At 42.1% G+C, this 16339-nt stretch overlaps 2 pseudogenes; both read left to right on the forward strand.

The window, feature by feature from the left end:
* The first annotated feature begins 1013 nt into the window (after positions 1-1013).
* Positions 1014-7801, forward strand: LOC116546724 (annotated as a pseudogene).
* Positions 7802-9580: 1779 nt separating this feature from the next.
* LOC116546723 lies at positions 9581-13851 on the forward strand (annotated as a pseudogene).
* The last annotated feature ends 2488 nt before the right edge of the window (positions 13852-16339 follow it).

Genomic DNA, 16339 nt, shown 5'->3' on the forward strand with positions numbered 1-16339 from the left:
GTTGGTCAGGCTGGTCTTGAACTCCCAACCTCAGGTGATCCACCCACCTTGGCCTCCAAAGTGCTTGGATTACAGGTGTAAGCCACCAGGCCCAGCCGTGTGTGTGTGTTTTTAGAGACAGGCTGATCTAGACACTTTGCCATCATGTCGCCCAGTCTAGAACTCCTGAGCCCAAAAAATCTGCCTGACTTGGCCTCCAAAAATGCTGGGATTACAGGTTTGAGCTGCCTTGCCTGGCCTTTTTTTTTTTTTTTTCCTTCCATTTAAAACACCGCCTTACTGTCTAGTGCCTATGATTATTGCATGATACTTAGTATTTTTCTGACTGTGTGAAAGAGTAATGACAATGCTTCCAAAGAGCTTAGAAAATATTTCTCTCCTCTGCGTACACTTCTACATTTTATCAATATATCCCCAAACTAACAGACAGTTCAGGTATAGCAAACATGCCAGAAAGTTTTTGTTGATTGAATGAAAGCAACAGCCTAAGAAATGATTGTTTGTTCTATCTTGGAAAAGTACCTTTACCTTGGTCTGTTTGTTTTGCCTTGGAGAGTAAAGGCTAGCTTTGTCTGATTTTGGTCAAAGGATGAGCTCTGCTCTAACATTTTCAAGCAGAGGCCCTCTGGACAACTCTGATGGATCCTTGTTACAGTTAAATCAAACAATGAGAGTAGAAGAGCTTAGTTAGCGTTCCTTCTCCAAACCAGTCACTGGCAATTCAGAGTGTGACTGAGTTTCAGACCATTCAAGACTCACCCCATGAGTTGATAGCTTGATGAAATCCTAGAAGCCCAAGCAACTTGGTGGGCACTAACACCTCAAAAAATCTGACATTCTTCTATGCAAAAAAGTGGGTTTGGAAAGCTGGTTGTGTGTTGATTGGAGAACAATCACATTTTTCTACAGAGGTTGATGGCTCTTAGTGCCTTAGTTTTCTATTTTTCCTATTTCTGTCATTGCAAATGAAAGCCTATTCTTCTCTAGAAAAAAAAAGGTGTTGCTCCATCACAACCTGATTCAAACTTTGCTTGGATCTTTGTCTCTCCAGGGTAGAAGATTAAATTCTTGTGGTTTTCTTCCCTTAGGAAAATGGACTCAGACTTCCTACAGGCCTTCCAGAAGGAACTCACCTGTGTAATCTGCCTGAACTACCTGGTAGACCCTGTCACCATAGGCTGTGGGCACAGCTTCTGTAGACCCTGTCTCTGCCTTTCCTGGGAAGGAGCCCAAAGTCCTGCCAACTGCCCTGCATGCAGGGAACCATCACACCAAAAGGATTTCAAACCTAACATTTTTCTGAAGAATTTAGTGACCATTGCCAGGAAAGCCAGTCTCTGGCAATTCCTGAGCTCTGAGAAACAAGTATGTGCGACCCATAGGGAAATAAAGAAGATGTTCTGTGGCACAGACAAGAGTCTGCTCTGCTCACTGTGCTCTGACTCTCAGGAGCATGGGGCTCACAAACACTGTCCCATTGAAGTGGCAGCTGAAGAACACCGGGTAAGAGACAGTGCTGGGATCACCTGACAGCTGGAAGGTGGCAGAGTTAGAGATGAGAAGGGAGATGAGAATCACCATGATGATCACTCCATTCTTTACTGAGTGCCAGGTGCTTTTGGAGGTACCAATGATGAAATTTTGAATTCAATATGCAACTATACCTGCCTTCATGGAGGCTGCACCCAAAAAGAGGGTGATTAAGTAAATGTCACTATTACTTTGACTCTACAATAGAATGCCAAAGGCATTGAAAACCTACCAAGACTATAAGAACAAAGAAAATACATTTAGGAAATGTATTTAATATTACTGGACAAATGACAAAAGCAGGAGCCTAGCATAGTGGATTCTGAAGAAGGGTGTTTCACTGATCATTAGCTAGGTTACAAGAAATCTCCCCTCACCAGTTCCCTAAACGGTTATACATTCTGAAACCTCAGATTTGAAAAATACTGAGGATGAGCAGTGAAAATATTTGTTTTATTTTCCTCTCTCCAGTCTGTTCATACATTGTACCCCTTGCCTTCATACCTCACTCAGGGTGTGGAATCTACGGTATTTGATTTTCTCTTGCTCACCCTTATAAATCTTTTGCAGGAGAAGCTCTTAAAGCAAATGAGAATTTTATGGGAAAAAATTCAAGAAAATCAGAGAAATCTAAGTGAGGAGGAAAAAACAAGCATCCTCTGGAGTGTAAGTATGAGATCATGTGTCTTCAGGACATGTTTGAGACAGGCATGCTGAGAACATTTGTATTAGCAACTTGCATTGAAATTCTCATATGCCAGATTTTGTCATGTGTTTATTTATAGCCTGGAAAACAACCTGATTGTTCAATATAACAATTGTTCAGGTGTTTGTTCAATATAACAATTGTTCAGGTGTTCTGGAAATGTTTTACAGATAAGTAAAAATATACATATATAAATTCTGAGAGGCAAGTATGCGCTTAAAATTAATAGGTATTTCAGGCAGAGGTTTCTGTATGAGATGAATTATGTAATATTGATTAAATAATATATGATTGAGAAATAAAGGCATTTAGCAGTGAATATGATGTTGCTCCTAGGGAAAAAAGTGGGTGGGAACAGGAATTTAAGAAATACGCCTGTGCTAGTGAAATCTGATAGCAAAGGACCCAGCTCATGATGCCTGTTTGAGTAGGAGAAAATGTAGCCTGATGAAAAGCTGAGAGAAGGGACAAAAATGACTGGGGGAGTGAGAGAATATTATGTCAATATTGGGAGGAGAAACACAAGGGAATGGGGATTCATGTTCTTAGAATGGTGGGGCAAGACTGTGGCTTTAGACAGAAGAGAGGTAGTCAGTTTCAGAGATGGGGGCTAAAATGTTTACTAAGATCTTTTTTGTGTGATGGCTTCTGACCCTGATTATAATATACTGACCACATTTCTACTAAGAGTGACTGTTTAGGCTGTGAAGTACAAAGATTTGAGACCACAGAATAATTGAGTAACAAATATATATATTGTTGATGATAATTTAATAATTGATGATAAATTTTAGTTGTTTTCTAGCAGTATCTCAGATTTGAGAGGACATATACTTAAACATTTAAATCTAAAGGGCTTTTATGCCTGTGTTCAAGCATTAATGAATTATAAACATTTTGAAGGAAGGTCTTTTTGATTGTACTTTAGATTCTGGGGTACATGTGCAGATCATGCAAGATTATTGCATAGGTACATTCGTGGCAAGGTGGTTTGTTGCCACCATCTCCCCATCACCTATAACTGACACTTCTCCCCAGGTTATCCCTCCTACTTTCCCTCCCGCTATCCCTCCCCTAGCCCCCACAAAGGACCTCAGTGTGTGATGCTCCCCTCTCTGTGTCCACGTTCTCATTGTTCAACATCTGCCTATGAGTGAGAACACATGGTGTTTGATTTTCTGTTCTTGTGTCAGTTTTTTGAGAATCATCGTTTCCAGGCTCATCCATGTCCCAACAAAGAACACAAACTCATCATTTTTTATAGCTGCATAGTATTCGATGGTGTATATGTGCTACATTTTCTTTGTCCAGTCTATCATCAATGGGCATTTGAGTTGGTTTCAGGTCTTTGCTACTGTACACAGGGCTGCAATGAACACGTGTGTTCATGTGTCTTTATAATAGAATGATTTCTAGTCCTTTGTGTATACACCCAGTAATGGGATTGCTGGGTCAAATGGAATTTCTATTTCTAGATCCTTGAGGAATTGCCATACTGTCTTCCACAATGGTTGAACTAATTTACACTCCCACCAACAGTGTAAAAGCGTTCCTATTTCTCTACATCCTCTCCAGCATCTGTTGTTTCCTGATTTTTTAATGATCGCCATTCTAACTGGTGTGAGGTGGTATCTCATTGTGGTTTTGGTTTGCATTTCTCTAATGCCCAGTGATGATGAGCATTTTTTATATGTTTGTTGGCCTCACATATATCTTCTTTTGAAAAGCGTCTGTTCATATCCTTTGCCCACTTTTGGATGGGTTTGCTTGTTTTTTTTCCTGTAAATCTGTTTTAGTTCTTTGTAGATTCTGGGTATTAGCCCTTTGTCAGATGGGCAGAGTGCAGATATCGCTCTGGTTCTGTGTCCCACTTGGTGGGAGCTGCACTCCAGAGAAGCTTCCTTTCGACCGTCTTGGTCTCCCCTAAGGAAGATCTTTTTAACTCATCATAGTGTTTGTAAAGAATAAAAATTAAATGAAGGAAAGGTCAGGATGAATTTGTGGGTTCTGTGAGGTGGAAGTAGACCTGGGTATGTAACCTACAAAATCCATGTCCCTTCAGGCCTATGCGCTTCTCCGTGTGCAGATGATCAGAGTTGAGTATAGGGAGCTGCATCCAGTTCTCCATAAGGAAGAAAAACAACATTTAGAGAGACTGTACAAGGAACACCAAGAGATATTTCCACAACTCCAGAGAAGTTGCATCAACATGTATCAAAAGAAGAAGCACTTGAAAGAAATGTATCAGGAACTAATGGAAATGTGTCATAAACCAGATGTGGAGCTGCTCCAGGTAAGAACTGAGGAAGTCCCTTGAGACACTTTGTATTAGATGGCATTTGCCTTTCATTGGGTACCAAAGACATACCTCTTCATCTCCTGTATTGATGGTGGGAGACATTCCCCACCTGGTTATAGAGATAAACTACAACTCCTAACCTAATTATGGAAGCAAAGCTTTATGGAGCTGTGCAAACAGATTTCCACAGAACATTTTCTACTTCAAGCTTTCTCCTCCAGTTCATTTCATTAAAACTCTGGAAGAAAAAAAATTCATGTGAAAATAATATTTTTGTCTCCATTGGATAATATGTAGAAATTATGAAGATACTAACGTTTCCTTCTTGCTTTTTCTTGCTTTTTCTTGGGCAGTCCTAGGTTTGAAATGCCCTTGACTTGAGTCCTCAGGGACTAGCCTTGAAAAAGACCGCATTGTAGACAGCTGCAGCAATGCACAGTCACTACTTAACCTCTCTCTCTCACTCAGATCCAGGGGTCCTGAATTTATCAAAAATAGATTCTGTCAGTAGGTCTTACTGGTATAAATGTGAGAGATGAGAATACATTTTAAAAGAGCTGCAGTGATAGTATGTAGTACTTCGAAAGTTTTCCAAACCCAAAGACTAGACAGGCAGAATAACAACTTGTTTGTTGGTTTGTTTTCTTGTTTTGAGACAGAGGGTTGTTTTGTCACCCAGTCTGAAGTGCAGTGGCCCAATCTCAACTCACTGCAACCTCTACCTCCTGTGTTCAAGTGATTCTCCTGCCACACCCTCCCCAGTAGCTGGGACTACAGGCATGCACCATGACACCCAGCTAATTTATTTTTGTATTTTTAATAGAGATGGGGTTTTGCCATGTTTGCCAGGCTGGTCTGGAACTCCTGACCTCAGGTGATCCATTCACCTTGGCCTCCCAAAGTGCTGGAAATACAGATATGAGCCATTACACCCAGCCAGAATAACAACTTTCTAAATAAGTATATTTTTCTCTCTCTCTTTACAGGGTTTGGGAGACATCGTGGCAAGGTATGTGTTTGGCCATCATTGCAAGCAGCAGCACAAGGCATGCTATGAAAAACATCAAGCTGTTTTCAACAAAGTGAAGACATAATTTGTTAACAACATAATGTGCCAGTGTGATTGTGTGTATGTGCGTGTACTCTGGTGTTTCTGTGTTATGTTGAATATGTTTTCTTATGCCCTGTACCAGATTTTAATCTTTTCTTACTTTCCCAAGTGACTCAGGGGGTAATGTTTTGAAGAGTTCCATGCAGAAGTTACTAGGATATAGTTGCCTAATTTTAAGATTCAGAATCATAATTAGAGACAAATAAACTATTTGGCAGATAGGGAGAGAGGCAATGATTTTTCAGTGGCAGTAGGTTAGAAATGGAGTGAATCCTTAGAAAGATTCCCTAAGAGAGCCACAAACCCATCCTAGGATTGTGGAGTTACATTACAATATCAGAAGTGGGTTTGAGTGAAGCATTTCCTGTTGTAATCTATTTCTTAAACACAGACAGCAGAAAGGTTAACCAACTGCACCTGCTTCCTTGCAGGAGCGAGTCTGTGCTGCTGCACATGCCCCAGCCTGTGAATCCAGCGTTCACTGCAGGGCCCATCACTGGACTGGTGCACAGGCTCAACCGCTTCTGAGGTGAGTGTCACCCTCTTGCTGGGACCAACATGTAATGTCTTCAAGTATGGTTTCTATGGGCAGCTTTCCTGGTGTAATGATCTTTCATCTGGAAGAAAATAGTCTGTGAATAAGCCTTTATATTTATAGTTTCACTATCATCAAACAGACTAAACTAAAAGCTGGTAAAATGTAATAAAAATCAGCCATATAACAAATTACTTAGAAAAACATAAAACATGCAGAATGGCTCCTTAGGACTTAGAAACATTCTCTGACACAATTTCATGTATACAAGTATTACATGAGGTACACGGAACTGTGTTAATTCAGGACATTTTAACTTCAAATTAAGCGCTCTTAATGATTGTGATTTGGTGACAGTGTTTATTTTTAAGTGCATTTCAGGTGAAGTTTCATAGCATTTGTAATTTTAATCATGTGCATTTTAATCAACCAAAACATACATGAGTAACTTAAATAACAATGCAAATCTGAGGATGTGCAAACAATAGGAAAGTGATTTGGTGGTTGATGAGCCCTTAGATAGAACTCCAGGATAGATCATGATCAATCAGGCAGATAAAAGAAGTCTGTGCATGAAAGTCCAGCATGAAAGATCGATAATTCTTGCAAGGAATCTGCACTTTTCAGAAGATGGATTCAGATTTTCTCTTTAAGTATGAATTTGCTTACTTAAGTGGCAGATCATATTTCTGGCAAAGTGATAACTTATTTAGGTGCAAGAATGGCTCCCCACCTCATCTCCTGTCCCCAGCCTCCTGCTCAGGTTTGGCTGCCGTCCAAGAGCTTCCAGTTTTTCAGTTGTTATAAAAAGTAGCTGACTAGACATAGGCATGGCAATCCTCCGCTTCGTATTTTTGAGTTTATAGAAGTTGTGGTCATTGTAGTTTAGCCATGTACTTTTGTGCAGATTTCCTAACATTTCCAATATTTTTCCAGACAAAAGTTGCCTTTTAATCTTGACCTGTGTTTTCTAGTAAGAGTCTCTTTCTTTTCTGAATCTAAGAATGTATAAACTGCTTTTCACTGGAACATTCTCTTTTTTCTACAGTGGAAATTTCCTTCAATTATGAAGTAAGCAATCACAATATCAGCCTGTTTGAGGATGTGAGAAGTTGGATGTTCAGACCTGAACAGAAAGGTGGATCTTTGGATTCTGACAGACCTGACTATTTTGCTGCATGGGGAGCCCAGGGCTTCTCCTCTGGGAAACACTACTGGGAGCTGGATGTGGACGACTCTTGGGACTGGGCTGTGGGCGTCTGTAAGGACTCCCAGATAAGGAAGAATGGCACCATGATTACATCTGAGGACATATTTCTTCTTTTATGTGTGAAGATGGGTCATCATTTCCGTCTCTTGACCAGCTCTCCAATGCTTCCTCACTATGTAGAGAAACCTCTGGGCCGGCTTGGTGTGTTTCTGGATTTTGACATTGGAAGTGTGAGCTTTTTGAATGTCGCCAAGAATTCCCTCATATGGCGTTACCCGGTTGGCTCCTTAAATTTCCCTGTCAGGCCTTTCTTTTACACTGGCCACAGATGATCAGGATGAAGAAGTCTGACTGTTTGGGAACTGCATGTACAAGGGAGCCCTTCACTGTTGAAGCAAAGGAATCATAATTTTCAGGCTTTCTTTCTGTTTTAGTGTCACCTCACTTTATTATGGTTAAATAAAAAATATGTAAAATGTAAAATATTTTTGTACACTTTCTTACAATTAAAACAATCTCTTATGGCCCATTACCTAAAATGTACATTATGATTTTCAACTGTTTTGTGAATTTATTGATGGAATTCTGGAAATATGTGGGTGCATGATTCCAGCTGAATGATCTCATGCAGGAACACAATTTGCACATCATGGACAGACAGGATTTTGTACAATGCATTTGCAAGTGTGAGAGCTCCCTCCTATTGATACAGTAAATTCTACACCGCATCACTTTAGGGGGAACATTTACACCTAAATTTTCACTGAATCTTTGGGCAAAAGTAGGGATTTAACAGCCATGCATCCTATGGTGACAAAAACACATTCTGAGAAATGCATTATTAAGTGATTTTTATCACTGTGTGAACATCAGGGTGAACTTACAAACACCTAGATAAAATAGCCATCTGCAGACATGGGCCAAATGGTGCAGCCTATTGCTTCTCTGAGAACTTGCTAGCAATGCTCAAACTAGAACCCAAAAGGTTTAACCCACATTGATTTCTGTAGCTGTTTAATAAAGCAAACCATCACCCTGGGAAAAAGGGACAGAGGAGCAGACTGTCTGCTTTAAAATGTGTTTATACTTACAATTCACACAGATTGTGAATTCTCACTGATAACCTAGACCTGAGACATAATCATCACCTCATGTTATAGTGGGAACATATTAGTGTAAGGAAAAAAAGACAACAAGACAAAACAAGCAAAACCCAATTCTGATGAAAACCCAGATTCTAGTGAGTCAATTTAGCCTGTCTACCCACCAAATGGTCATTTTCATGATCGCTAATTAAATAATGGCAACAGACGTTCTACTTCTAGTCCAGCAGATGATCCTGACTGACGTCTGGGGTTCCTTAGTTGGGGCTGTTACCTCGAATATATTCAAATGGCCTCTCCAGGTAGCTGCTTGGGCTTGCTCACAGCATGGTAGTTAACTTTCCACAGTGAAGATTCCCACAGAGTCAGGAGAAGTGCTATTATGCTACAGAGTAAAACATCAGCTACAGTCACAACACTACACAAAGTAAAGGTACCAGAACACTCAACAGTAGCAGTCTTGAAGTTACATCATAGGAAGAGAATGTGGGATGGAATACATATTTAAGAAGTGGACATTGAGGATCTACATCCAGAGATTGTGGTCCTATAAAACATGAGATCTGATAAGCCCCTTAGATCTGCCCCAGATTCGTGTAAAAGGGCAATTGACAATTGAGGCCAAAAAAGAATTAAATATTCTTTTGGAATTTTTTTTTCAAGATTTGGTATCAACTGAACAATCATTATGAACACAACATGGCAAACCCATTGAGGAAGATGCACAGGATACTGGAGTAGAGGGAGGGAAGGATGATCCATCTCCTTCAAGATGACCAGAGACAGACCCAGTAATTCTAGGACAGTGAGATGAAAAAGGTCTGTGCACCCTTGGCAGGAACCCCTCTGATGTCTCTAAGTGGCTGCAAACTATTCATGTAGGCCTTCTGAGTGCCTTGTACTTTTCAAGATTTCTTGGTAACAAGAGCCACTAACGAGTTCATAATACATAGAATACCTTCAGCATAGAGGGTGAGAAAGTCTTTCCCTCAAAAGCCAGAAGTTCAGAAACCTGTAGCCGAGTCATCCACTGGACCGTACTGTAAGTGTGGACCATAGAGAGAGAAACATTGGCTTTAACCTCAGATGAAAGCTGTCCCGTTCTCACTGCCCTGTGGCTCCCATATCAAAAGGGAAGGTGAGGTTAGATCCTGTGACTATTCCTTCTTCTGGACTGTAGAACTTTTGATGCTGACTCAGAGATATGTTCTCTGTTTACTAAAATCTAATGTCTATTAGCGTTCTGCTATGAAGGAGATAGGCTGTGTCCTGTCACAGGCCTCTCACCCTGTGCCCATATGTTCCACTCCTCTGGCCCTTACTGATCCGTGATGCCTGCCAGAATCACTGAAATCCTTCTCCCACTCCGTCAGTCCTCTGGCCCAGGTCTCAGAACACAGGTCCCTGACTATCCATTTCTCATTATCTGCCCTTGCCCTTCAAATTCACAACATAAGAAAAGTTGGTCATCAATATATCCTGGAATGGGAAACAGGGGTTTCCTGTTTTGCCTGAGACCCAGCAATGCAGATGCAGGATTCAAAGGTAGGAAGAGGAAGCAAAAGTGGATGCCCTTGAAACTGCTCAGTCACATCCTTGTGACATCTAAAAAGGTAAAAGGTATTTGGGGTTAAATAATTGGAACAGAGAAAGAAGACAGTCACATTCAGGTGTATAAGGAGAAAGAGAGGTTCTATCGGTGCCTTACACAAAGTAAAACTCTCTTATTTTAATGGGATGTACCCAAGTATGTATCAGAAAAGTAACCTTAGGTGAGGAAAAGCAAAGTCATAGTGAAGAAGGGATCCAGATAAAGAAGGGAACAGGCAGCATTTCCTGCACATTTCAAAATGATTTTTGAGTGCTTACATTTTCCAGAATTGGCACGAAGTGTCTGCTGTGTATCAGTATCCAAAGTGAGAAAGACAGCTGAGAGTAATATGGTATCATGGTTTAGAGCAATGTCTTGAAGTTAAACTGCCTCCGTTTGATTCCCAAACTCACTGCTTATAAGCCTCATTCCCAGAACAAAGTGCCTTTCTCAAAGCAATGTGTGTGGGTGTGGACTCTATAGGTATGTTATGCATATATTTACATAATATAGTGTTGCTATATACAGAGTAATTGTGTACACACACACACACACACACACACACACACACACACTGTACCTGTATATAATAATTGGATCAATACCTTGCAAAATGGTTAAAATTTACTTAAACAAAATAACAGCTATAAGACAGATTAACTGGAAAGGTAGTTCAGCCAAAAAAAAAAAAAGGCAAAGAAATGGGGATAAGGGAAATAATAGAAACTTATGAGGAGGCAAGGAAAAAAAGAGCAAATCATTGAGAGAGAACCCAAATTTAAGATAGCAATGGGTGAAAGTGCCAGCAAAAGCCTTTTAAAAGTCCTTTAAAACTTCTAACATTTGCGTTAGAAGGTTGATTAGAGAAAGGACACATTTGCATATCACCTGGGATGGAGGCTCCATCTGGTTCTCACACTCAGGGTTCTGAGACACCATGATCATGACATACAACAGACACAGATCTCAAGGATCACTGTCTGGAGCTCTCCATCCTGCCTCAAAAGAAAGCAGAAAATGCTGAAGGTCTCAGCTAAGGGGTTCACAATCTAGGACTTGGGCTTTAGCCACTGGACCTTCCTGTATGTTGTCCTTAATTAGTAGAGTTGTGACACAATGCTGCTTTTCAGCTCCCAGAACACCTCAAATAACACCACAGCCTGCTCCACTAGGCTCCTAAACCTTGCTGTGGCTCCTAGTCTTAGTTTGGAGAGCCATGGTGGTTCTCAGTCACCCTTAGAGTATGTGAGACAGACACCCCAGCCAGTTCATAGTGGAGCCACAGAAAAATGGGAGACTTCATGAGGCTGTGTGAGGACACTGGGCATATGAAGTATAAAGGACTGAAGCCATGTGTTCCGGCTTCAACGTTTTTCCCAATCACCCAGATGTGCACCCACTCAAGACTCAACTTTCCCTTTGTTCAGTGATGCCTGTCAAGTGTCTTTAAATAAGCTCTCATAGATTAGGGAGATCCCGCTCTTAGCTTAACAGTTCAATGAAAGCCTTCACATGACTGATTATCTGTGAGAAACGAACCCTGATTTCATGGGATTGAGAATATTATAGATTTTATAATGTCTTCACATTTCAGTTCACATTTATTTTATGAATATGCTTCAAAATTTTATTCACTTCTTCTTTTTTTGAAGGCATGTGTTTATATTTCAGTCCACCTTTATTTTGCAAACTATGCTGAAAATTATTTTATTACTTTCAAACTCTCTCCCTCTCTCTCTCTCTTTTTTTTTTTTTTTTTTTTTTTGAGACATGGGTATCTCATTTTACTATACAAATCTGCATTCTCTATCTCCTTGATTATTCTTTCAAATGTAAATAGATAGTAATTTATACTGCCTTTCACTTTGTAATTTACTATATATGTTGGTTTATTGCACTTTGTGTTTCTATAACAGAATTCCTGAGGTTAGGTATTTTGTAATAGAAAGAAGTAAATACCCACAATCCTGGCTACTGAAAGTCTAAGATTGGGCAGCTGGACCTGGTGAGGGACTCAGGTGGAGCTCATTTATTCCAGGCAGTGGAGAAGAAGCAGGCATGTCCAAAGACATTAGGTGGTGAGAGAGAAAGCAAGAGAGAGAAACCAGGAAGACAGACTCTGTTTAAACAACTTCCTCTCTCAGAAACATACTCATTCCTGCTGAAGCTAAACTTCACCACCCGGTCTCACCCCAACAGCATGAAGGCATTCCCGTGACCCAAACACCTCCCAGTAGGCCCTACCTCTCAACACTGATAAATTGGAGATCAGTTTCAACATGGGATTTCACAGGCAGGAGCCAAACCGTAGAACATGTGATACTTTATGTTCACGACAGCAAAGACCTGGAACCAACCCAAATGCCCATCGATTACAGACTGGACAGGGAAAATGTGGCACATACACACCATGGAATATTATGCAGCCATCAAAAACAATGAGTTCGTGTCCTTTGTAGGGACATGGATGAACCTGGAAGCCATCATTCTCAGCAAACTGACACAAGTGCAGAAAATCAAACACCGCATATCCTCACTCATAGGCGGGTGTTCAACAATGGGAACACATAGACACAGGGAGGGGAGCATCACACACTGGGGTCAGTTGGGGGAAAATAGGGGAGGGACAGCGGGGTGTGGGGCGTTGGGGAGAGATAGCAAGGGGAGAGATGCCAGATGTAGGTGATGGGGAGGAAGGCAGCAAATCACACTGCCACGTGTGTACCTATGCAACAATCTTGCATGCTCTTCACATGTACCCCAAAACCTAAAATGCAATAAAAAATAAATAAAAATTAAAAAAAAAAAAGAAAAGACAAAAGAAAATGGTTCTGTCCCCTCCGCAGCCCCCACGGACAGGAGCCGGCCGCCGTTGGAGAACGTGGACAAGCACCTGTTCACGCTGCCTCGGGGCTACGACAGTTTGCTTTCGGCATCCTTGGCGACAGCTTCCAGATCCCCACATTTCCTCCCGGAGTGCAGGCTGACGACGGCAGGGGCCCCGAGAACCGGCAGGAGGAGAGCCCCAGTCCCGGCACCGGCGCCCAGCAGCCCCGCGCCCGCTTCCCCACGGGCGGGCCACCGGCCGACTGGAAGGCGTCCCCAGCTGGAAGAGGTCACCCGCAGCTCCTTCACGTCACCATCCCGCCCGCCGCCGTCTCAGCCTGGGTCCTCGGGGATCTCTGCACTCAAACCCTGCGGACTGCGCCTGAGGGCCAGCACCATGGGCGCTGTCCTCACACAGCTCCTCGGTCAGTCTGAAAACACCGCCCCACCGGCAGATAAACAGGAAATCCAGGCCCTCCCCGCCGTCCCGGCACCTAGGAGCTCACAGGCTCCGGGCTCGCGTGCCCCGTGTGCACGGACGGCTGTGCCCGGGCGAGCGCGGCGGCAGCTGCCCCGGAACCCCCTGTCCCACCGCGGCGGCCTTGCGCCCTGGCTGGGCCGGTGAGTGCCCGCGCGCCCCGGAACCCTCTGTCCCACCGCGGCGGCCTCGCGCCCTGGCTGGGCAGGTGAGTGCCCGCGCGCCCCGCCCCCTGCCCGCGCTAACCCGCCCTTTCTCCCGCCCTCGCCTCTGTCCCCACAAAGCACCGCAGCTGCCCCGTCTGCTGGAAAAGCCTCACGGGACAGAACGCGGCCGCGAACCCCCGGGCCTGGCTGGGGTGAGCTTCTCCTCGTCGTCCTCCCCCAGCTCGCCCAGCAACCACAACGCCACGAGTCACTCCTGAGCCCGCGCCGGCCGGCACCCACCGGATGCCAGATACAGGTGATGGGGAGGAAGGCAGCAAATCACACTGCCACGTGTGTACCTATGCAACAATCTTGCATATTCTTCACATGTACCCCAAAACCTAAAATGCAATTAAAAAAAAATATGATAAATGATGGCAGTCTCCATCATTTTAAGTTTTATTTTCTCCTTCCCTATCACTTTATCTTTTTTTTTCTTTTATTTTCTTTTTTTTTTTTGAGACGGAGTTTCACTCTTGTTACCCAGGCTGGAGTGCAATGGTGCGATCTTGGCTCACTGCAACCTCCGTCTCCTGGGTTCAGGCAATTCTCCTGCCTCAGCCTCCTGAGTAGCTGGGGTTACAGGTGCGAGCCACCATGCCCAGCTAATTTTTTGTATTTTTAGTAGAGACGGGGTTTCACCATGTTGACCAGGATGGTCTCGATCTCTTGACCTCATTATCCACCCGCCTCGGCCTTCCAAAGTGCTAGGATTACAGGCGTGAGCCACCGCACCCGGCCCACTTTATCTTTTTTTAATAAATTGAAGATCCAGGCAAAGTTTCAAAATCAGCACTATGAAATAAAATTTTGCTGTAATTATTTAAAACCTAAACACAATGATATTTTCTTAGACTGTGAATCTGGCATTCAATCTATTTCTTGATTTTGTTGGCATTTGTCACTTAGAATTTTCTTTCATTATGTTCTTGGAAACTTCAATGCAATATTTCTTTATATTCACTCTTTTATTTGTTCATATATTTGTTTGTTAGCTACACATGTAGTATGTACTATGTTCTAAGAATTGCATTAGAAAGTGAGAATATAGTAGCAAATAAGACCAATTCTGGCCTTACCATTTTAGAATGTACAGTCTCATAGTAATATCTACAAATTGAATGAGAATTTGTTGACTATTATGAGGAGCTAGCATAATATGCTTAGAGTGTGTAATAATAACTGTCTGGTCTACAGAGGGTGGGAGGAATTCCCTAAAATGCTTTTGTTTGAGGTTTTCTGAAAAGTAATGAATGATTAGGATTTAGAGACATAATCTGCCAGATACTTGGACCTACCCATCTAGATCAGACTTCAAGAGTAAACTAAGAGCTCTAGTGAGTTCAGTAACAGAGATATTCAGCACTTTATTCTTCTACCCCAACCTGGTTTAAATAGGTGAGTAAAACACATTGTTTACAATGTGAATGCGTTGGATAAATTATGTGAAATGCCGGAAACAAGACACAAAGAACCACATATTGTATCATTTGACTTGCACAAAATGTCTACAATACACAAATCCATAAAGATCTAAAGTACATAAGGGGTTGCCAGGTGGGTCAGAGGTGGGGGAGCTGAAAAGAATAAGGAGTAACATGAAAGATTATTCGGTTTTCTTTTGGGGCACACAAATTGTCCTGGAATGAGATAGTTATGATTGTTGTACACATTTATTTAAATAATAAAAATTGATAAACAAATGTATACACTCAATGTGCTTATCCCATTTCATACCCACACAACAATTTTGCTGATTCTCAAGTTATAATGAATGCAAAGACAGTCACACATTGTCCTACCATCTCACACGAGAAGGTTTGGGATTGAAGTTTCTTTGAACAGGTGTGTTCACCAAGAAATCTTCATGAAACCATACTATCATGGGGAGCCAAGACAAAAGAAAGCTGTTAGAAAAAAAAAAAAGAGAGAGAGAGAGAGAAAAAAACGTTACAGCATATATGAGGGAAGCTTTACAAACACCATAAAAGCTCAATTATGTTGTCATAATCCGGAAACACCCCAACCCATCCCAAAGGCCTTTGCACATAGTGAGTTAAGTTTAGGAAGATGAAGAGGCTATAAAGATTGTTTTTCTTCAAAGAAAATAGAAAAACACTGCTCACCATGTTGGTCAGGCTGGTACAGAACTCCTGACCTCAGGAGTTCCTCCCTCCTCAGGCTCCCAAATTGCTGCTATTACAGGTGTGAGCCACTGCTCCTGGCCAGTTGATAATTGTTTGAATTGTGCACCAATATTGGCTTTAGAGTCTGTACTGCAATTTTCATTTCTTGTAAATTGAATGTCAAAGTTATAAGCTGGAGCTTGGCACAGCAGCTAGAGTCTGTCATCTCAGCACTTTCAGGGGTCAAGGCAGGAGGATCACTTGAGCCTAGAAGTTTTACTTGTGGGCTTGGAGGAGGACTGCATGGTTCTATTGAGTGGTGAAAGTAACTTTCAGCAGATAAATGGAGTGCCAGAGGAGGATGGAGTGGGAAGGTGGTCTTCCCCTGAAGTACAACCTCTCAGCAACAGGGCTCACCTCCAGCTGCTCTCAGCTGAATTCCCTGTCACTCCACCATTGATGACCTGCTGCATCTGCTGGTGCCTGTCGGTGTGCTCTTCTTCTTTAAAGCCAAGCTTCCCTAGAGGCTTGCAGGGTTCTAACACTTTACAGTTTGTTTTATCTATTTTTCCAGAATATCAACTGATTATAAATATGTGTATGTGTGTGTATATATAT

Source organism: Sapajus apella, unplaced genomic scaffold (genome assembly GCF_009761245.1).
Source record: "Sapajus apella isolate SASKATOON/1434 unplaced genomic scaffold, GSC_monkey_1.0 scaffold1272, whole genome shotgun sequence".
NCBI lineage: Eukaryota > Metazoa > Chordata > Mammalia > Primates > Cebidae > Sapajus > Sapajus apella.